Here is a 23386-nt window from a genome sequence, read left to right on the forward strand (position 1 = left end):
GCATTATAGACAGGAACCGAAGGAAGTGTGTCAAGTTGGCGTGTTGTCCTCCTCTGTGTCTGCAGGTCACTAGGTTAAAAAAAAACTTTTGTATGGTGTTGCTTCTTTGAGTGCAAAGGAAATGTAAAAAATGTGTTTGTACAAAACTATGCTGCATCTACGTCGTTCAATTATTTTTGTTGCCGGTAGCCTATTTCAGGCACCCGTCTGCGATTATCCTTCAGTTTTTAGGAATTCAAGTGACTGCTGTTTTGAAATTTTGGCAATTCTTTCACTGTTTAGGTATTTCGTAAAACTAGCAGTACTCGGTTGTGCTATTTTTCAAAAAACGTATTTACAAAGATTCTACATGAAACATGCGTTTGAAGATGATGCGAAAACCATGTTAGCAAAGCATACCCAGCAAGAACATCAAGGAGAGCCTACACTGCGACCCGATTCGTGTTGCGTTAGCGCTTCTTTTTCGTAGAGCGTTTTTTCACGCAGGAACAGGCCTTATTGTGTCATGAAAAAATGGTGTACGTCTCAGTAATATTGAAATATCTCTGTGAATACTGAACGGATTTAAGCGAACGTAGGCTTGTTTTGTCGTGCATAAAACCGTCTCGCCGATTGATAGTGGTTGCGGCTGTAGCTCGGCGAGGTCGATGAGAATTTTTAGCGGTAAAACGGAAATTACCCTATTTTGGGTACTTTTCGGAGCGGCCGATTTTCGAAACTTCAAAATGAGTGATTTAGGCTACAGATAATGGTTCTGGAGCTTCGTCCTTATGCCTGGAGTCCGTTGCATATGTTTTCCTATGTACTTTTCCGGAGTTTAGGGGTTCAATTTTCACTCTGCACGTGCCGTACCCCCATTTTTCACAAAAACGTGCCCTTAAGGCAGAGGTTGATAAAATGTTGAAAAATTGGTGTTTTGGTGTCAAATATTGGCCTATGACACCCAGTATTATGTACTGATGGAATTGTAATGTAGTGTGTACAAGTATTTCAATGTTGACATTGAAAATTTTGACGATCCAGGTCACGTACCAGGTGGATTATTTGACCTGGTACGAAACGCTAATTTTGCAATATCTCCACGAAAACTCAACCGATTTTAGTCTGTGATGGCTCGTTGAACTTGTCTTGAGCTCTAGTTTGATTTGCTATACGGTTTGTGATAATTCGTCCAGCCGTTACGAAAAGATAGTCCATGACAGGTCAAGCCCCATTCGACCTGAAATTCGACCTATTTTACCTGTTTCTGCTTATAAAACAACGTTCCCGTGTTCTGTTTGTGATATTTATAGTCCCCATAGTATTGTGATGACATGGGTAAAATTTCCACAAAGTGTCATTTTCATAACCCAGTTATAAGTTATAATTTGGGTCAAATTATGGGTCAAATCGCATATATATGTAGGTTTTGGTACTGTACCTTAAAACTCCAATATCTCTCCGTATAGTTATTCAATTTTAATTCTGTTTGGTGATCTGAATAGGCCCTGAACCGAGGTTGAGTTTGATATAGGTGCCGCTAATTTTGGTGCGTTCACCGTTGAGTTATTCACCTGTGAATACCCGCCCAATTTACCTGTGAAAATGGGCCCTGGTACAGCGCATTTGATCTTTAATAACTCGTGCGCGAATGGTCCGATTTTAAATTTAGTTAGTGCGTTTAACAGGTCTTGAACTGAGGTTTATTTTGATATAAGGTTCATTCATTTTGGTCCAGGCATCTTGGAGTTATTGGCCTGGACATGACCCCTCCGGTGTACCCATGAAATGGGCCCTAGTACGGTACATTTGATCTTTAATAACTCGTGAATGAATGGTTCGATTTCAATTGTGTTTCGTGCATTTAAGAGGGCTTCAACTGTGGTTTATTTTGATATAAGGGTCGTTTATTTTGGTCCAGGCATCTTGGAGGTATTGGCCTAGACATACCCGTCATTTAGCCCATCAAATATGGGCTTTGGTACAGTACCTATAACCCTTAATAACTCCTAGTGTAGTTGTTCAATTTTATTTTTATTTGGTGCGTTCAACAGATAATAAATTGACGTTTCTGTTGGTATAAGGCTCGTATAATTTGATTCAGCCGTCTTTGAGAAATTGGTACCGAAACACCCTCCCATTTTGCCCATTTTGACCCATTTTTTGACCCGAAAATTGATAGTTATTCATTGAATTTTCATCGAAATGGTATCTAATGGCCACCGTTAGGTTGATATTAGTGAACTATGACTTATACAGGTCTGTCAATGTCGTTGCTGGGGTCATCGTAACTTTATAACAGTAATTTTGTTATAGAAATGCCCTATTTCAGATTTTGAATCTTGAAATTCTTGAACTTTGACGTTTGCATTTTGCATTATCGACTACACTGACCAACATCATCTTCACAACCAATACAGTAAGTTGCAGTACTGTCATTTTCATGCTAGCCGTGTCGTAGGTGTTTCAAAAAATGTGTTAGTGGTTCAGTTGTAGAATTGAGACCACAGTTGTGTAGCCGTAATTTTGCTTGGTGTAGCAATCTTAGTAACAAATTGCAATCTGTGTGTTATCTGAAAATTAAATAGAAATACCAGACAGTATTATATAATAGTCTATTCGAAAGGAATCAACCGGGGGTAGCCTCGGTATTGTTGTAGAAAAGTTTGTTTGGGTGTGTATGTGCTTGGAGTGGTTGTCTCCATATGGGTTTAATGCTGACATTTGTTATCTAAGTTGTTTTTTGTTTTTAGCCCGACCACCATGAGGTAAATTTCTCTGCTTTATACTGTTCAAAATGACTGCTTAGGGTAGTTTAGACAGTCACTGCCACTATAACTGCGCAAAAAAGAAATATTTTGTCAGAATCCTCTAAAATTTTTGTCATTTTTTTCAGCTGTTTTTTTATCAACGCCAAATTTTGGACTGTATTTTCAAATGCGGGGCCCTGCCGTTCTGTACGCTAGGGATGTTTCTTGTTGAGTCATTATTGTAAGGCAAAATTACTTTTTGAACTTGCTCTGACATCAGTTCTCAAAATATTTTTGTAGGATAGCTCTTACGAATTTTTTTTTGCAATTGTTTTTTGGCCCAACCTTTTGCGTGACTGATGTCTATACTGATCTCCCTAACAGCTAACAGGAACGAGTTCTTTCTCCTAATTTCCAAAAAGATAGGATACGAATGCATACGTGAAAGCATACAGTTTCTACCAGTCAGTTAAATTCTCCGAAAGTTTTTTTTTTAATTCTGCTGCTAATCCAAATCATTGGAGTTAATCTTTCTCATCGTTATCCCATATCTAAGGGCTGCGCCAGAACTGTATAGGCTCCTATCTGCCAAGTCGATTTTTTCCAGGGCACACCTGTTTTCACTTCCCGAAATATTTACTTTCTAAATACTTTTTTTCTGTTTACTTATTCAGGTATTGCTCTAGGCGTTTTTGTTTAGTAAAAAAATGAGCCTCCAGCGGTCAAACAAACCAGTACCTCAAAGCGCAATAGCAACAATGTCTTCTTGCGTGCAAAGTCTTCGAGAAACAAAGAGAGTGATATTGCTTTTCCACCCGATCACCGCTTTCTTGTCTATTTCGAATGTGATGGAAAGTTCGATATCGTAAAGCCAAATCATACCAGTTGGCCAAAAAATATGAGCAGCTCAGTTAAGTTGTCGATGAGATACGAGGACGTGCCTTTCAAATCGGATAAGAATCCAAAAATTTTTGTGAACGGTCTTGTCGTAACGAATGGTCCCGAAGAGATTCTGACCCGCGTTGGAAACAAAATGAATGTTTTGCTATCGGAAGGTGTAGAACCTAGGGACATGAATGTCACTCAGGTGTTTCAACAGGCATACGATGATATTGAAATTGAAAAGAAGACATCAAGTCAGGTCAGAAATGATGAAGTTATCGAGGAACCATTTGAAAGTTGTGATGGCGATGATTCGACTGATGACGCTGACGAGCCAGACCTGCCTGACCTAGAAGTTCAAAAGGCCAAAAGTGTTAAGAACATTGGCACTGTGCAGATTGTAACTGCAGAACAAGTGGTAAATATGATAAGATGTTTTGATAGACGAAGGAAAAGTTAAAGCTAGACTTCTAATTCTTTTTTCATTTATTTCATTTTTTTTTAAATTTTGGGCTGCTAACCTTAATCGTCAATTCTGCTAAGAATTTATTCTCAAGATTGGAGCTTGATGCCTTTTATTAGATCCAACAGCAATAAGTAGGCAAAAGCTTGATTATAACTCAGAACAAAAGTTAGGGTAAGAGTAAAGGGCGCAAAAATGGTTGGTAGCAACCAGATTGAATAATTGTTTTTAGGGCGATTTAGTGAAACGATTCGATCGAGTTATTAGCAGACTAGAGTCCCTAATGGACAGAAGTGACCGTCTCTTATATGATCTGACAAAATTTTCGAGGCGAGCTTTGGACGAGATATATCGGATCTCCGAAACTCCCGTTGCGCTTTCACGGAACATGGTTGATAAAGATAATGGAACGGAAGAGGAGCCCAACCAGCCAGAATTGGTGTTCAACGGTCTGAATCTTTACAATCAAGGTGGCGTTTCTTTCGTCGAAAAGGCTTTCAACATTGTTAAGGTTTTGTGGAATGACGATGAGCGACGAACACTCTGTATTGACCCCAAAAAGGTTTTAGATCCCAAGAACGGTCGTGTTGCTTCTGACCAGGAGAGGACTGAGCTCTACCAAAGAGCAATCCAGTTTGTTTTCGGAGACCAGTATACTAATAAACTATATCGCGATACACTAAAATTGGTTAATCAGCAACTACGTGAAAAAAGAGCATCAGGTGTTCTCGGTTCTGATAGCCAGAAATAGTTCTGGTTGGAGGGAACTATTCTTTGATGTGGAAAATTGTTTCAAGCTGCATTACTTTTTGTAATATTCTCGCTCTTTGTGTATATATAGGATGCTTCTGGTTGATGAAAGTGTAAATTTGTTGAAAAAATACGACGTTAGGTTTGATTGACTCCTATGAATATTGCTTTTGATTATGAAATGTTACAAAGTTGTCCTAAAGTTTTGCGGATGTTGAAATTTTGTTTCCTTTCCAAAGTTAAATTCAGCCTTCCTGATAAGTCCCTCCGAGTCTTTATTGTTCCTATTTGGCTTAAATGACTTAATTTTTATTTGGAAATTTCTTGTCGCTAAGCTAAGCATTTTTTCAGTTAATTGAAATGAGCTACCACTTTAAAGATTTGAGAAGCGTTCTAAGTGGTATAGAAACTATTGAAGGTTCCTTGCGTCGAAGCAATGCCCTGGAAGTTGAAGCACGTAACCGAATGCTCGAAGTCTGGAAGGGACTGAAAGAACTCGTAAGTATTGCACAAGTTTTGATATACTGGCTTTTCTACAATTTTATTTGGTTGGTAGCAACCAACATTTTTTTAAGTCTTGACTTTTGAATAGAACGATAGAGGTGTGAGAGCTCAGAGGGCTGCAGTTGATCAGAAACTGGTCTATAAAGGAGTCGATTTGTTGAGTTATGATGGCTGTCGTCATGACTATGCTGCAGTTGGAAGGTTTCTTGCACGCTCAATTCATTCAAAAGAGGAACGTTTGGAGTTTTGTTGGTTCGTCCAGAGAAACAACTTGAAGCACTGTGCAAGAAATTTAGCATGAGCTGACGATGAGAAATTTTTCAAAGGTTTTTTTGCAGCTTTTTTGGAGTTTTTTTCTTTTTTAACTGTTTTTTTTGTTTCAGAAGCTGTCAAGCTAATCTGCGGAGACAGTCTCTACGCTCTTCGACGAGCAAAAGACGCAGCAAATTCTCTAGGGCGTCATGAAAAGGCTGAAATTAATAAACAAAATCTTTGTTGAATTCTTTTTAGTAATATTTCTGGTTTTCCATGCACTCTAAACTGTCTTCGCTTGTGCATTTTGGGTTGCGGTCTACTAATATAGGTCTTGTTTCCAGATGAAATGTCTATTCTCGATTTCAAAAAGTATAAGCTATACCTTCCAGTAGCTCAGCAACTAGTCAAACTGCCTATTACCTGGAGTGAGCTAGCTTTCATAGATGCTAAATTAACAAAGAAATGGTTGAACTTTGGTGAAATTGAGGCTCACAACGTTTGTTTGACTCTCGACTACATGCCAGACTACCTTAAAGATGTTGAGGCTTTCCTGGATTCAGAGTATGGCAAAAGTCTGAAGTTGATCAGGTACACTTGTGTTGACTACTTAAAAGATGTAAGTTTCTCTCAATTAGGCGTGTTTGCGAAATGCGATATAAACTCTAAATTGGAGATTCCAGGCTTGATAGGGTATCTTGTTGATATAAAAGAGGATGAAATAATTCCAGGTTTTAATGATTTTTCAGTAATTGAAAGTTCAAGAGTGGGCGTTCAATGGTTAATGCTTGGTCCAATTTCATTCGTAAATGCATCATTCCGTCCTAATGTAGCTTACGTAAATGTGAAAAATTTGATGGTTTGTGTACCATTGCGCGAAAAAAAAGCAGGCGAAGAGCTTACCATATCCTATCAAAATCATTTTTTTGGCCGAAAAACGAGTTTTGTCTATGTCCCTACTAAAGTTTACATGGAAACCCTTTTCCGGAATTAGCTGTAAAGCGCAGAAAAGTTACTAAAAAGAATAAAGGAATTGATTTGGCACCAAATCCGATAAATCGTTTTTCTCGGCAAGGTTTTCCTTCTCGCCTAAGAATGTTTTTTCCCGAGAATATAATATGCGAAAATCTGAATTTAATAACTTATGAGTCATTTTTTGCTTGGTCTGACGACAGTAGAGATTTGGAACGGTCGACTTTAACTCCAGTTGAGGAAACTTTTCAAAACCTAACTGAATCGGATGATGCATCAACAGATGATACAGAATCGCCCTCGTCTCCGAACCAAAATCAAGTGGAAGCTTTCCGTTGTTCATCGCCTGTTAACCTCCAAAATTTTGAAGAGGGAAATTTTTGTGATAAAATTGATGAAAATCTACCCGCCCCCATTTCCTTGGATTTTAACTTATACGAAGGAGCCAACGTCACGCACGATGAGTTCATTCAAAAGTTTTCTAGCCTTTCAAATAAGCATAAGCTCTCGGATGTTGTAAAAAGTGATTTTCTGAAGTTTTTTGCAAGCGTTTTGCCCTACCCCAATAAGATCTTTGCTGATATTCCCGCCACAAAGCTTCCGTTGGTAACAATTACATCTTTTGGTTCGTCAAAGTTGCTTATGATTGATCTCATTCCGCAACTTAATCGTATTGTCAAGAAAAACATTTCTTATATTCAGCAGTCCTGGTCGAATCTGTGTAATTGGGAAACCCCTACTGACGCATTTTGCAAGTCTGAACTCCAGCTAGTTTTCAATACAGATGGAGCTCCAATTTTCAAGTCAAGTAAACTTTCTGTGTGGCCTACTTGGGTTCAGATTTTTAATTTGCCCCCTGTTTTAAGATCTTCTTACTCAAATATCTGTCTTTTGGCGCTTTGGTATGGCGAGTCGAAGCCCGACTTTGATGACATGCTACAAAGAGTATGTCTTGAGTTAGAAAGTTTTTCGAATGGTGTGTTATTTGAGTCCATTGGTCGTGTTTTTTTAAGATATCGGAGTATTGTTTGTGACTCACCAGCAAGAGCGTACGTTTTATGCATGAAGCAACATATGGGATATGATAGTTGTGCTCACTGTTTCATAAAATGTTTTCATAAAAATAATAGATTGCTTTTCAAAGTGTCTAAGCCCTTCATTCTTCGAGAAAAAAACACGTTTCAAGCTTGTGGCGAGCTTGCTGAAAAAAGACGAATTGCTGTCAACGGTGTAAAATCGATCACTCTACTGAGTAAGTTTTTTAATTTACCATGGGATTGTGTTATAGATCCTATGCATCAAGTTTGTTTAGGTACTGCAAAAATTTTGTCTAAGTTTCTGATTTCCCTAGCGAAGGGAGGTACTCTAAAAGAGCTGGAAAATCTTGTCTCTAATTGTAAAATTCCTTTTGATATATTGCACCGCACGAAAAAGTTGAAAGATCTTACATTTTGGAAGGCATTCGACTTTAAGCTGTTCTTTTTCCATATTGGCCCCTTAGTGTTTGATAATTTAAACGTCTCAAACATTTATTTTGAGAGCTTTTGCAAGTTAAGTTTTGCAATTAGGCTGTTGTCTGATGGAAGTTTTGATTTTGAATATCTTCAGCCTGCCGATGCTTTGATTAATTCGTTCTTTGAAAATTTCCTTGATTTGTATGGACCCGAATCCCAATCCTTCAATTTTCACACAGTGCGTCACTTAGTTGAGCAGGTCCGCCGAAATGGTCCCCTTTGGCTTTTTTCCGCTTTTTTTTTGAATCAGCAAACCATCAATTACTATCTGCCCTCTCCGGAACAATAAAGAACCCAGAAAAAATGGTCGATCGGTTTTTAAAGCACCAAAATTCTCTAGATGAGTTAGATATAACTAGTGTAAAAGTTTCCTGCATCGAAAGTTTTACGAAATTAGCTGGCAAAATAAAAATTTTCTGTGAAGAAAAAAATGCTACAAAAACTTTTGCTCGGTACGTGAATGATATTGGAAAAAAATTTTGTTCGCTCTCTTATACTAGACTAAACGACAATGTTAGTGAAAGTGTTGTTCAATTGAAAGACAAAAAATTTGTTCAGATTAGTGTTTTGCGAAAATTGAAGACGATATATATGCGGTCGTAAGGTATTATACAAATATTTCAAAACTCAATATTCTACCGGAAAGTGTAACCACTTTTTGTGAATTTTGCTATGAAGTAAAAAACTTGGGACCCCTAGAGTTGTGCTCTGTTGCTAACTTATGCTATAAAGTGGTTGCTCTTCCCGTTTGTGAGGGTTTAAAAATCAGCGTGATGAAGGAGGGATTCGAACATAATTAGCTTAAACTCAATATGCTTTTTTTCCGATCTATTGATTGTAGAATCAAAAGCATTCAAGTTTTAAGTAATCTTTTTGTCGGATTTTTTGGCGTTCTTTTATTTGTTTTCTCGCTAATCTTATATATCAAAGAACTCAAGATACTGCATAGACTGTTTAGGGGCTCCTACCAGGCGAACTCAACAATGGCGTGTTAAATAGTAGGTGATCTTATCAAACAAAATTTTTCCACCGAATTTTGGAACAGTTTTCTTTTTGGCAGCTTCTAATCAATTGAAAGGTTCTTTAAAATTTTGAATATTATTAGCAAGTGACTGTCTAAGCTATCTTTTTCTGTTTATCTGTTTAATGTTTGTTGTTGTCTTTTGTTATATAAAATTTTGTTTAGTTCAATACTGGTCATCGGAGTTTCAAATACCAGATATTTGAAACAAGACATATATTACGACTCTTTGCTATCGAAGTTCCAAATCGACGTTCTGGCAATGAGCGGCATGAGATCCCACGAGCTTGGCCCTTGCGTTAGCCTAGCCGCAAGGCAATATGATACAGTTGTGGTGGCTGTTGGAAACAATGATTTAGCTGATTTCTTTAACATCCCTGCCAAACCCCCCAAAGAAGTTGCGCTCAATCTTGCTAGTTTTGCGAACTGTACCGCGCGGGACGGCACGCAAGTTTTCGTGATAGGAGTGTGGAAACGCAGAGATATGTGCCTTGTTGCCGTAGAGACCGTTAATACTATGTTGCATGATATTCTGGGAAAAAATTACGTTGCTCCAAAACTAAAACTCAAGCATTTCAAATTAAGTGACCCGTGCCACCTCACTAATGACGGAAAACTGGACTTTCTTGCTTTGTTGAATCAGCTTATTTGTACTAGAGTCTTTAAGTGCCTCTGTGTCGATGAGTTCCTGGTTGAGTTAATTTATTTTTAGCTCCCTGTATTTCTTTTTTCCGATGCAAGACTAATTGTAGAATTAGTCTCTTCCTTAAGGTTTATTGTTTTCGTTAAGGTTAATTGTAGAATTGGCCTTTTTCATTTTTATAAACTTGATTTTTGTGCCTCTAATCTATTGGTGATAAGTTGCTAATCTGCGAAGTGATACTGTTTGATTTAACTGTCTCCTGCCTTCGCATTTTTATTGAAGAGTTTGTTTTGATTCTTTGATTGAAAATGATTTTTAAATTCTCTTTTCTTTGTAACTTGCATAAATTCCAGATTTGTGTGTTGTTAAAATATAGCTGTTTGTCCATGTATGACGCGCTGTGATGAAAATACTTGATCTTTAGCCTCGATTTAGTTTGATGTAGTGGTTGATCAGATATGCTGTGATAAATCCTTTGGCATGTTTGCGAGCTTTTTATTTCTTATTTCATTCGCATGAATCTCTGGTTTAATTTGCTAAATCATAAATTTTTTCTACTGTCTATTACGCGCTGTGATGAGTTTATTAGAGCAGCTTTTAGCTCTATTTGTATCTGCCCTGTTCCGAATTTATAACGCCATTTAATTGCTGGTTGCTTTTTCACAATCTCTTTGTCTCTGGTCTTGATTTTGCTGTTAATTTTGTGGTCTTTGTTGAGTTTTTGTGTTTGCTGCTTTTCAAATTGGGCAGTGGTGATTTTTAACTGCTCATTTGAAAGCGTCCTCTTGGTCCTTGAGTCCACTGATTCTGTTTTGTGTTGGTATAGTGGTTTTTTGCTTTTGTTTTTGATGGTCTTATATTTTTTGTTATATCGTTATGTTTGTCAGTCTTCGTTTTTATTGTTGTAATTTTCAATTGAAGTCTTTTGTGCCTTTTGTTTTTCGTTTGTTCATTTTGATTGTTCATGATGCGCTGTGATGAGTTTCTTGGAGCTGAAAATTGCTTCCTAAGATTAACCTGGGCCTGCACTGCATTTAGAGGCATTTATTTGGTTATTGCATTTTTAGAATCTAGTTTTCTCTGGTCTGTTTTTTGTCTTGTGAAGATTCGATTTTGCTAGTTATATATTGTGTTCTTTGATTTTGTTGACTTCCTGCTTTCAAAATTGGGCAGTGATGATTTTTAACTGCTAATTTGAAAGCGTCTTCTTGGTCCATTGATTCTGTTTTGTGTTGTTATAGTAGTTCTTTGCTTTTTCTGTTTGTGGTGGTCATATTCTTTTCGTTATATCGTTATGTTTGTCAGTGTTCGTTTTTATTGTTGTAATTTTCATTTCAAGTCTTTTGTGCCTTTTGTTTTTTGTTTGTTGATTTTGATTGTTCATGACGCGCTGTGATGAGTTTCTTGGAGCTGATTTTTGCTTCCTAAGATTAACCTGGGCCTGCACTGCATTTAGAGGCATTTATTTGGTTATTGCATTTTTAGAATCTAGTTGTCTTTGGTCTGTTTTTTGTCTTGGTGAGATTCGATATTGCTATTTAGATGTGTTCTTTGTTCATTTTGTTTGTCTCCTGCTTTAGTAATTTGGCAGTGGTGATTTTAACTGCTCATTTGAAAGCGTTTTTGTTGTCCTGGCGTCCGTTGGTTCTGTTTTGTGTTGTTCTGTTGGTTTTTCTTTCGATTCAATTTTGTACTTTACTCGTTTCTTGTTTGATTTTACCCGGGTTTTATTTCACAGATAATTTCTGATCGCGTCCCTTCACGTTCATTACATTCGTTTTCTGTGCCTATTTAAATTGGTGCTCATTTTGGTTTGTTTTTTTTTCTTGCTTCGATCTTTGGTTCAAATAATTGCTTTTTTATGTCTTGGTTCCTTTGCTGGTCCGCTGTTTTCTTCGGAGCGGCTCCTGTCTGCTCATGCTCAAAATCCATGTCCCTTTTTGCTTTTGCTCTTGCTTTGGTGTTTGCTTTCATATTTTTTCTCATTAACTGATAACTTCTGAGCGCGTCATTTCATTGTTGATGTTTTACCATTGTCTTTATAATGCCTTTATATGTTCTTTTTACACGTCTTTTCACCAGTGATGCCACATTTTTGCTGTTCTCATTTTTCTACCTTTGTGCGCTGTGATGAAAACTGAAAAGTTTCTGAGCGCTCTTTGGTTAATTGTACCATTTCATTGGAATTTTCTTTTATGGTCCATTGATTCTATCGTTCATTCTCGCTTTTTGTCACTGACATTTTTTTCTTCTATTTTCCATTTATGTGCAGTGATGGGAACACAGTTTTCTGAGCGCTAGCTCGAGTTTCGTTTTTGTCTTTCTTTGCTATTTTCTGATGTTTCTTTTGTTATCTCATCTTGTGAGCCATTGATATGCTGTTTTCACACAAGTTTTCTGAGCAATGACAAGAATGAAATGAAATCGGCATTTTGGTTTGTGATTATAGACTTTCTGATGGTTTGCTATCAGTCATTTTTCTCCGTCTTTTTTGTTTTGACTTTTTTGTTTCTCACAGGTCACAGGTCTTATTTCTAATTTATTCCAATGATGCGCTATGATGAGAACAAAATTTCCTGAGCGCTTACCTCGATGAAGTGAAATCAACTTGCACTCTCTCCCTCTGTCACTTCTCTCTCACTCCTTCTCTCCCTCTCTTTCTCACTCCTTGCTTTGTTCTGTTTCTTTTTTCTTTCGCTTCTCCTTCTCTCTCTCTCACTCTTTTGTTTTTGCTTCGCTCGCTTCCATACTCTGTCTGTCTGTTTGTTGCCTTCTGGGCTTTTGTTCCTTTCCTCTCTCTCTCTCTCTCCCTATCTTGCCTTATGGCAAGGGCTTTTCTTTCTAGGGGTGCCTTCTGGGCAGATTGTTTTCGCTCGCTCGCTTTCCCGCTTGTTCGTTTCTGTTTCGCTTGCTCTGCGCTTGGTCGGTTTTCGTTCGCTCGATTTCCCGCTCGTTTGTTTCGCTGGTCTTGCGCTCACTCGTTTTTCGTTCGCTCGCTTTCCCGTTTGTTCATGTCTGTTTCGCCCGTCTTGCGCTCGCTCGTTTTTCGTTCGCTCGATTTCCCGTTCGTTCGTTCCTGTTTCGCTCGCCCGGTTTTTGTTCGTTCTCTTTCCCGCCCGTTCGTTTCTGTTTCGCTCGCCTTGCGCTCGCTCGTTTTTCGTTCGCTCGCTTTCCCGCTTGTTCGTTTCTGTTTCGCTCGCTCTGCGCTCGTTCGTTTTTCGTTCGCTTGAACCCCACCCTTCTCTGTGCCCCCTTTCTTGTGCATTTAGATGTTCATTTATGTTTCTTTCTTTCGGTGCTATAACCCCCACCCCTCTCTGTGCCCCCTTTCTGGTGCATTTAGATGTTCATTTATATGTTTGCCTCTTTCTTTCTTCAGCGCGATAACCCCCCGCCCTTGTTTGTGACCCCTTCGCGCAGCGCGATAACCCCCCGCCCTTGTTTGTGACCCCTTCGCGCATTAGTCTTAGCTCTTTCGGGTCTTTTTTTTCTTTGATGGCTAGAGATCAGGTGCGCTCCTTCTGGAGCATAGTAATGCACCGACTCTAGACATCAAAGAAATCAAAAAGGCCCACGCTCAAGCTAAGGCTACATTTCCGCCATTGTCTGTGACCCCTTTTGTGCAGCGCGATAACCCCCCGCCCTTGTTTGTGACCCCTTCGCGCATTAGTCTTAGCTCTTTCGGGTCTTTTTTTTCTTTGATGGCTAGAGATCAGGTGCGCTCCTTCTGGAGCTTAGTAATGCACCGACTCTAGACAGCAAAGAAGCCAAAAAGGCCCGCGCTCAAGCTAAGACTAGACTTCCGGACGCCCATTTTGCAAGGGTCTTGCAAGATTTTGTCGCTTATCTTGCAAGACCCTTGCAAAAATCAGACGCTTATCTTGTAAGATTCTTGCAAGAATTCGACGCTTATCTTGCAAGAATCTTGCAAGAGTTCGACGCCTATCTTGCAAGAATCTTACAAGATCGACGCTTATCTTGCAAGATTCTTGCATATCCGACGGCTATCTTGCAAGATCTTGCAAGAATCTTGCAAGATCTTGCAAGATGGTGCGTAATCTTACAAGACTCTTGCAAGATTCTTGCAAGATCTTGCAAGATAGCCGTCGGTATTAGACTAGGGTAATTACTGTTTTGTAAGAAATGTGCTGATAAGCGCAAACTTTCGCTGAGATGATATAACAGTTTTGCTGATATTTCAGCGCATTTCTTACAAAAACGGTTCTTCGACATAAAATCACGTTGAATGGAAGATTTTCAAGAGTCAATAACGACGAGGATAAACAGAGGGTTAACACACTGGAGAGAGTTGTTTGAGAGTTTTTGGACACGACAATAGTTTAAAAAAGGTATATTGAGCTGACCTTTCTGAAAATTCAGCGCTCTTCAGCTCATTAATGCGTTATATTTTTCCATTGAAATTTGTCAGCGCATATTCAACGTATTTAAGCGTTTTTCTTATATATTTTTCAGAGAATTCTTCGAAGGAGGAAGCTGCAGTAGAAGTAAAACCCAATAGCGGGGGTATCAAACATCTGTGCGGTGTCTCAATCAATGATTTCTTAATTCTTGGCCAAATATATTGAATTACAACATATTAATCTGTTTTCACCGTCGAACAATCTGGATCATAGTTCTGTTCCAAAATATTGCCTAACCTTTTTCGTAAATAAGCGGACGACGATTTGAGTTGCTGTCAAGTTCTGACGTCATGTTGAGAGCGAATTTGATGACGTCACCCACAAATGGTATTGTCACATTAACTACAGCCTTCAATTGGGATCTTGATAGTCATTTAGCAAAGAGTTAAGAGAGATAATCTGCTTTTATGAAAATGGTTATATAACACCCACCAAGAAAAGGTTCAAGATCATTTAACAAGGTTAGCTGGAATGATGTATTTCGGTGTTCACCACAATTTTTTCATTTTGTTAAAAACCCTATTATATCCCGGGTTGAATTTTTCCGCCCAAAATGATGTAAGAGTGGGGCTGCAATGGGAGGATTTTTTTAGGAAAATGCAGCTCAAAACTCTTACGTCTTTTTGGGCTGCATTGGTCTTCCAAGGGGGGTAAAATGGTGTAAGAGTGAGGTGGTAAAAGACAAATTAACCCCCCACTCGTACATATTTTTGGTCTGTCGGGGGGGGGGGTTAACACGATGTAAGAGTTGGGGGTAATTGAGAAATTACCCCTCAACTCTTGCATCGTTTTACCCCCCTTGACAGACCAAAAAAGACGTAAGAGTGGGGGGTTAATTTGTCTTTTACCCCCCCCCCCCACTCTTACACCATTTTACCCCCTTGGAAGCCCAACTCTTATACCATTTTACCCCCTTGGCAGCCCAACTCTTACATCATTTTGCCCCCTCTGGACAAATTACCCCTTCACTCTTACACCATTTTACCCCCGTTTGAAATCCAACTCTTACCTCATTTTACCCCCGCTGGACAAATTACGCCCTCACTCTTACACCATTTTACCGCCCTTGTCAGCCCAACTCTTACATCATTTTGCCCCCTCTGAACAATTTACCCCATCACTCTTACAGTGTCTTACCCCCCTTGGCAGCCCAGCTCTTACCTCATTTTACCCCCTCTGGAGAAATTACCCCTCACTCTTACACCATTTCAACCCCTTGGCAGCCCAACTCTTACCTCATTTTACCCCCTCTGGACAAATTACCCACTCACTCTCATACTATTTTATCCCCCTTGGCAGCCCAACTCTTACATCATTTTACTCCCTCTGGACAAATTACCCCCTCACTCTTTCACCATTTGACCCCCTTGGCAGCCCAACTCTTAGCTCATTTTACCCCCTCTGGACAAATTACCCCCTCACTCTTACACCATTTACCCCCCTTGGCAGCCCAACTCCTACATCATTTTATCCCCTCTGGACAAATTACAACCTCACTTTTACACCATTTTACCCCACTTGGTAGTCCAACTCTTACCTCATTTTACCCCCGCTGGACGAATTACCCCGTCACTCTTACACCATTCTACCCCCCTTGGCATCCCAACTCTTACATCATTTTACCCCCTCTGGACAAATAAGGCCCTCGCTCTTACACCATTTTACCCCCCTTGGCAGCCCAACTCCTACATCATTTTACCCCCTCTGGACAAATTACCCCCTCACCTTTACACCATTTAACCCCCCTTGGCAGCCCAACTCTTACATCATTTTAACCCCTTTGGACAAATTACCCCCTCACTTTTACACCATTTTACCCCCCTTGGCAGCCCAACTCTTACCTCATTTTACCCCCTCTGGACAAATAAACCCCTCACTCTAACATCAGTTTACCCCCCTTGGCAGCCCAACTCTTACATCATTTTACCCCCTCACTCTCACACCATTTTACACCCTTGGCAGCCCAGTCTTACCTCATTCTACCCCCTCTGAACAATTTACCCCCTCACTCTTACACCATTTTACCCCCCTTGGCAGCCCAGTCATACCTCATTCTACCCCCTCTGGACAAATTACCCCCTCAATCTTACACCATTTCACCCCCCTTGGCAGCCCAACTCTTACATCATTTTAACCCCTCTGGACAAATTACCCCCTCACTGTTACACCATTTTACCTCCCTTGGCAGCCCAACTCTAACCTCATTTTACCCCCGCTGGACAAACTACCCCGTCACTCTTACACCATTCTACCCCCCTTGGAAGCCCAACTCTTACATCATTTTACTTCTTCTGGACAAATTACCCCTCACTCTTACATCATCTTACCCCCCTTGCCAGCCCAACTCTTACATCATTTTGCCCCCTCTGAACAATTAACCCCCTCACTCTTACACAATTTTACCCCCCTTGGCCGCCCAACTCTTACATCATTTTACTCCCTCTGGACAAACCCCCCCCCCCCCCTCCACTCATACATCTTTTTACCCCCTTGGCAGACCACCTCTTACATCATTTTACTCCCTCTGGACAAATTACCCGCTCACTCTTACACCATTTTACCTCCCTTGGCAGCCCAACTCTAACCTCATTTTACCCCCGCTGGACAAACTACCCCGTCACTCTTACACCATTCTACCCCCCTTGGAAGCCCAACTCTTACATCATTTTACTTCCTCTGGACAAATTACCCCCTCACTCTTACATCATCTTACCCCCCTTGCCAGCCCAACTCTTACATCATTTTGCCCCCTCTGAACAATTAACCCCCTCACTCTTACACAATTTTACCCCCCTTGGCCGCCCAACTCTTACATCATTTTACTCCCTCTGGACAAACCCCCCCCCCTCCACTCTTACATCATTTTACCCCCTTGGCAGACCACCTCTTACATCATTTTACTCCCTCTGGACAAATTACCCCCTCACTCTTACACCATTTGACCCTCTTTGGCAGCCCAACTTTTACCTCATTTTACCCCCTCTGGACAAATTACCCCCTCACTCTTACACCATTTTAGCCCCCTTGGCAGCCCAACTCTTACATCATTTTACTCCCTCTGGACAAATTACCCCCTCACTCTTACACCATTTGGCCCTCTTTGGCAGCCCAACTTTTACCTCATTTTACCCCCTCTGGACAAATTACCCCCTCACTCTTACACTATTTCACCCCTTTGGCAGCCCAACTCTTACATCATTTTACCCCCTCTGGACAAATTACCCCCTCACTCTTGCACCATTTTACCCCCCTTTGCAGCCCAACTCTTACATCATTTTAACCCCTTTGAACAAATTACCCCCTCACTCTAACACCATTTTACAACCCTTGGCTGCCCAACTCTTACATCATTTTACTCCCTCTGGACAAATTACCCCCTCACTCTTACACCATTTGACCCTCTTTGGCAGCCCAACTTTTACCTCATTTTACTACCTCTGGACAAATTACCCCCTCACTCTTACACAATTTTACCCCCCTTGGCCGCCCAACTCTTACATCATTTTACTCCCTCTGGACAAACCCCCCCCCCTCCACTCTTACATCATTTTACCCCCTTGGCAGACCACCTCTTACATCATTTTACTCCCTCTGGACAAATTACCCTCTCACTCTTACACCATTTGACCCTCTTTGGCAGCCCAACTTTTACCTCATTTTACCCCCTCTGGAGAAATTACCCCCTCACTCTTACACCATTTCAACCCCCTTGGCAGCCCAACTCTTACCTCATTTTACCCCCTCTGGACAAATAAATCCCTCACTCTTACACCATTTCAACCCCCTTGGCAGCCCAACTCTTACCTCATTTTACCCCCTCTGGACAAATTACCCACTCACTCTCATACTATTTTATCCCCCTTGGCAGCCCAACTCTTACATCATTTTACTCCCTCTGGACAAATTACCCCCTCACTCTTACACCATTTCAACCCCCTTGGCAGCCCAACTCTTACCTCATTTTACCCCCTCTGGACAAATTACCCCCTCACTCTTACACCATTTACCCCCCTTGGCAGCCCAACTCTTACCTCATTTTACCCCCTCTGGAGAAATTACCCCCTCACTCTTACACCATTTCAACCCCCTTGGCAGCCCAACTCTTACCTCATTTTACCCCCTCTGGACAAATTACCCACTCACTCTCATACTATTTTATCCCCCTTGGCAGCCCAACTCTTACATCATTTTACTCCCTCTGGACAAATTACCCCCTCACTCTTTCACCATTTGACCCCCTTGGCAGCCCAACTCTTACCTCATTTTACCCCCTCTGGACAAATTACCCCCTCACTCTTACACCATTTACCCCCCTTGGCAGCCCAACTCCTACATCATTTTACCCCCTCTGGACAAATTACAACCTCACTTTTACACCATTTAACCCCACTTGGTAGTCCAACTCTTACCTCATTTTACCCCCGCTGGACGAATTACCCCGTCACTCTTACACCATTCTACCCCCCTTGGCAGCCCAACTCTTACATCATTTTACCCCCTCTGGACAAATAAGGCCCTCGCTCTTACACCATTTTACCCCCCTTGGCAGCCCAACTCCTACATCATTTTTACCCCCTCTGGACAAATTACCCCCTCACCTTTACACCATTTAACCCCCCTTGGCAGCCCAACTCTTACATCATTTTAACCCCTTTGGACAAATTACCCCCTCACTTTTACACCATTTTACCCCCCTTGGCAGCCCAACTCTTACCTCATTTTACCCCCTCTGGACAAATAAACCCCTCACTCTAACATCAGTTTACCCCCCTTGGCAGCCCAACTCTTACATCATTTTACCCCCTCACTCTCACACCATTTTACACCCTTGGCAGCCCAGTCTTACCTCATTCTACCCCCTCTGAACAATTTACCCCCTCACTCTTACACCATTTTACCCCCCTTGGCAGCCCAGTCATACCTCATTCTACCCCCTCTGGACAATTTACCCCCTCAATCTTACACCATTTCACCCCCCTTGGCAGCCCAACTCTTACATCATTTTAACCCCTCTGGACAAATTACCCCCTCACTGTTACACCATTTTACCTCCCTTGGCAGCCCAACTCTAACCTCATTTTACCCCCGCTGGACAAACTACCCCGTCACTCTTACACCATTCTACCCCCCTTGGAAGCCCAACTCTTACATCATTTTACTTCTTCTGGACAAATTACCCCCTCACTCTTACATCATCTTACCCCCCTTGCCAGCCCAACTCTTACTCATTTTGCCCCCTCTGAACAATTAACCCCCTCACTCTTACACAATTTTACCCCCCTTGGCCGCCCAACTCTTACATCATTTTACTCCCTCTGGACAAACCCCCCCCCTCCACTCATACATCTTTTTACCCCCTTGGCAGACCACCTCTTACATCATTTTACTCCCTCTGGACAAATTACCCCCTCACTCTTACACCATTTTACCTCCCTTGGCAGCCCAACTCTAACCTCATTTTACCCCCGCTGGACAAACTACCCCGTCACTCTTACACCATTCTACCCCCCTTGGAAGCCCAACTCTTACATCATTTTACTTCCTCTGGACAAATTACCCCCTCACTCTTACATCATCTTACCCCCCTTGCCAGCCCAACTCTTATATCATTTTGCCCCCTCTGAACAATTAACCCCCTCACTCTTACACAATTTTACCCCCCTTGGCCGCCCAACTCTTACATCATTTTACTCCCTCTGGACAAACCCCCCCCCCTCCACTCTTACATCATTTTACCCCCTTGGCAGACCACCTCTTACATCATTTTACTCCCTCTGGACAAATTACCCCCTCACTCTTACACCATTTGACCCTCTTTGGCAGCCCAACTTTTACCTCATTTTACCCCCTCTGGACAAATTACCCCCTCGTTCTTACACCATTTTAGCCCCCTTGGCAGCCCCACTCTTACATCATTTTACTCCCTCTGGACAAATTACCCCCTCACTCTTACACCATTTGACCCTCTTTGGCAGCCCAACTTTTACCTCATTTTACTACCTCTGGACAAATTACCCCCTCACTCTTACACAATTTTACCCCCCTTTGCAGCCCCACTCTTACATCATTTTACTCCCTCTGGACAAATTACCCCCTCACTCTTACACCATTTGACCCTCTTTGGCAGCCCAACTTTTACCTCATTTTACTCCCTCTGGACAAACCCCCCCCCCTCCACTCTTACATCATTTTACCCCCTTGGCAGACCACCTCTTACATCATTTTACTCCCTCTGGACAAATTACCCCCTCACTCTTACACCATTTGACCCTCTTTGGCAGCCCAACTTTTACCTCATTTTACCCCCTCTGGACAAATTACCCCCTCGTTCTTACACCATTTTAGCCCCCTTTGCAGCCCAACTCTTACATCATTTTAACCCCTTTGAACAAATTACCCCCTCACTAACACCACTTTACAATCCTTGGCTGCCCAACTCTTACATCATTTTACTCCCTCTGGACAAATTACCCCCTCACTCTTACACCATTTGACCCTCTTTGGCAGCCCAACTTTTACCTCATTTTACTACCTCTGGACAAATTACCCCCTCACTCTTACACAATTTTACACCCCTTGGCCGCCCAACTCTTACATCATTTTACTCCCTCTGGACAAACCCCCCCCCCCCTCCACTCTTACATCATTTTACCCCCTTGGCAGACCACCTCTTACATCATTTTACTCCCTCTGTACAAATTACCCTCTCACTCTTACACCATTTGACCCTCTTTGGCAGCCCAACTTTTACCTCATTTTACCCCCTCTGGACAAATTACCCCCTCACTCTTACACCATTTTAGCCCCCTTGGCAGCCCAACTCTTACATCATTTTACTCCCTCTGGACAAATTACCCCCTCACTCTTACACCATTTGACCCTCTTTGGCAGCCCAACTTTTACCTCAATTTACCCCCTCTGGACAAATTACCCCCTCACTCTTACACTATTTCACCCCCTTGGCAGCCCAACTCTTACATCATTTTACCCCCTCTGGACAAATTACCCCCTCACTCTTACATCATTTTACCCCCCCCCCCCTCTTGGCCGCCCAGTCTTACCTCATTTTACCCCCTCTGGACAAATTACCCCCTCACTCTTACACCATTTTACCCCCCTTGGCAGCCCAACTCTTACATCATTTTACCCCCTCTGGACAAATTACTCCCTCACTCTTACACCATTTCACCCCCCTTGGCACCCCACTCTTACATCATTTTACCCCCTCTGGACAAATTACCCCCTCACTCTTACACCATTTTACCCCCCTTGGCAGCCCAACTCTTACATTATATTAACTCCTTTGGACAATTTACCCCCTCACTCTAACACCATTTTACCCCCCTTGGCAGCCCAACTCTTACATCATTTTACCCCCTCTGAACAATTTACCCCCTCACTCTTACACCATTTTACCCCCCTTGGCCGCCCAGTCTTACCTCATTTTACCCCCTCTGGACAAATTACCCCCTCACTCTTACACCATTTTACCCCCCTTGACAGCCCAACTCTTACATCATTTTACCCCCTCTGAACAATTTACCCCCTCACTCTTACACCATTTTACCCCCCTTGACTGCCCAACTCTTACATCATTTTACCCCCTCTGGACAAATTACCCCCTCACTCTTACACCATTGCAGCCCATTTCAGCCCATTCTTACATGTCAATTTCTGTCAGGGGGTAATTCCTGAAAAGTCCTCCCATTGCAGCCTATAGCAGCCCACTCTTACACGCCAATTTCAGCCAGGGGGTAATTCCTGAAAAATCCTCCCATTGCAGCCCAATGCAGCCGACTCTTACATGGCAATTTCAGTCAGGGGGGGTAGTTCCTGAAAAGTCCTCCCATTGCAGCCCATTGCAGCCCACTCTTACATGGTAATTTCAGTCAGGGGGGGTAATTCCTAAAAAGTCCTCCCATTGCATCCCATTCTTACATGACAATTTTAGTCAGGGGGTAGTTCCTGAAAAGTCCTCCCATTGCAGCCCATTGCAGCCCACTCTTACATGGCAATTTCAGTCAAGGGGGTAATTCCTCAAAAATCCTCCCATTGCAGCCCAACTCTTGCATCATTTTACCCCCTCTGAACAAATTACCCCCCCCCCCCCCACTCTTACAACAAAATGGGAGGATTTTAGGGAGGACATTCAACGCGGGATTATCTCAATTTTAATTCCTTATAAAAATGGCACAAAATACAATGGTACTATATAATCAATTAGCAATACCTCGCGGTTGAAACTGTGCGAAGCTCTTATCATAACTATGTTAGCAAGATCCCTTTTCAGCCAACAGCTCAACTTCCGAGACTTCTATTAAAGAGCTGACAGTGCAGGGATCAACAGTTACATCCTCTTCATATGGTGCTCCATCAGATCCAGAGTAATACGGAATCACTTTCACATGCACCAATTTTCCACAGTAGACTTTGTCGAGAACTACATCAACACCCTTGGCAAAATCTCTGTCACCTGGATCTGGATCTGGGTCGAGTTCAAATCTGACTCCGGAATAAGTCTCACTTGTCATTACATATGATACTCGGAGTCCTGACGCGATATTTGTGAACGTTAACGATTCCACGCTCGCAAATTCGATTTCCGATTTCAACAAAGTTTCCGTGTTCTGCTCCGCTGATGGCTTTGATTTTTAGGATCATCCCGAAAAATTGAGGAGCAATTGTCAGTGATAGAATTTGTTGGAAGTCGAGAGTAACTTGTGGTAATTGCACTGTGCCGGATGAGTCAACAATTTCATAATAAATTGAACTGCCTATTCCGTCAAATTGAAGCATTAATGTTGTCGATTGATCACCCTGAATTTCAGACGAAATGAGATTCGCATCTCCTGGGAAAGTCACAACTGTCTTTTCAATAACTTTCCTATCCGAGCCCGCCTTTATTGCAATTTCGAAGTTGTATGTCTGACCAGGAGTTAAATTTTGGAAAGTATAAGTTGTGAGAGCCGGAAATGGTAATGTATCCGGGTAGGTTTGAGGAACAGCCTCGGATTCAGAGCTGATGGTTGCATTTAAGTATCCAAATCGTCCCGTAATTATGAGTGAAAAACTGACTGATGTGGAGTCAATTGTAAAGACGTCAAACAAGGGTTCTGCTAGTAACGTTATCACGGTCACGACCTCACGGATACCAATGTTGAGACCAAAGAAAGGTTGAAAATCAATCACGTATTGAGCTCCTGAAAATTTTTTTTAATTCGAAAAATAATCTGTA

This window comes from Convolutriloba macropyga, chromosome 9, assembly GCF_964194025.1.
Source record: "Convolutriloba macropyga chromosome 9, txConMacr16.3, whole genome shotgun sequence".
Classification (NCBI taxonomy): Eukaryota; Metazoa; Xenacoelomorpha; order Acoela; family Convolutidae; genus Convolutriloba; species Convolutriloba macropyga.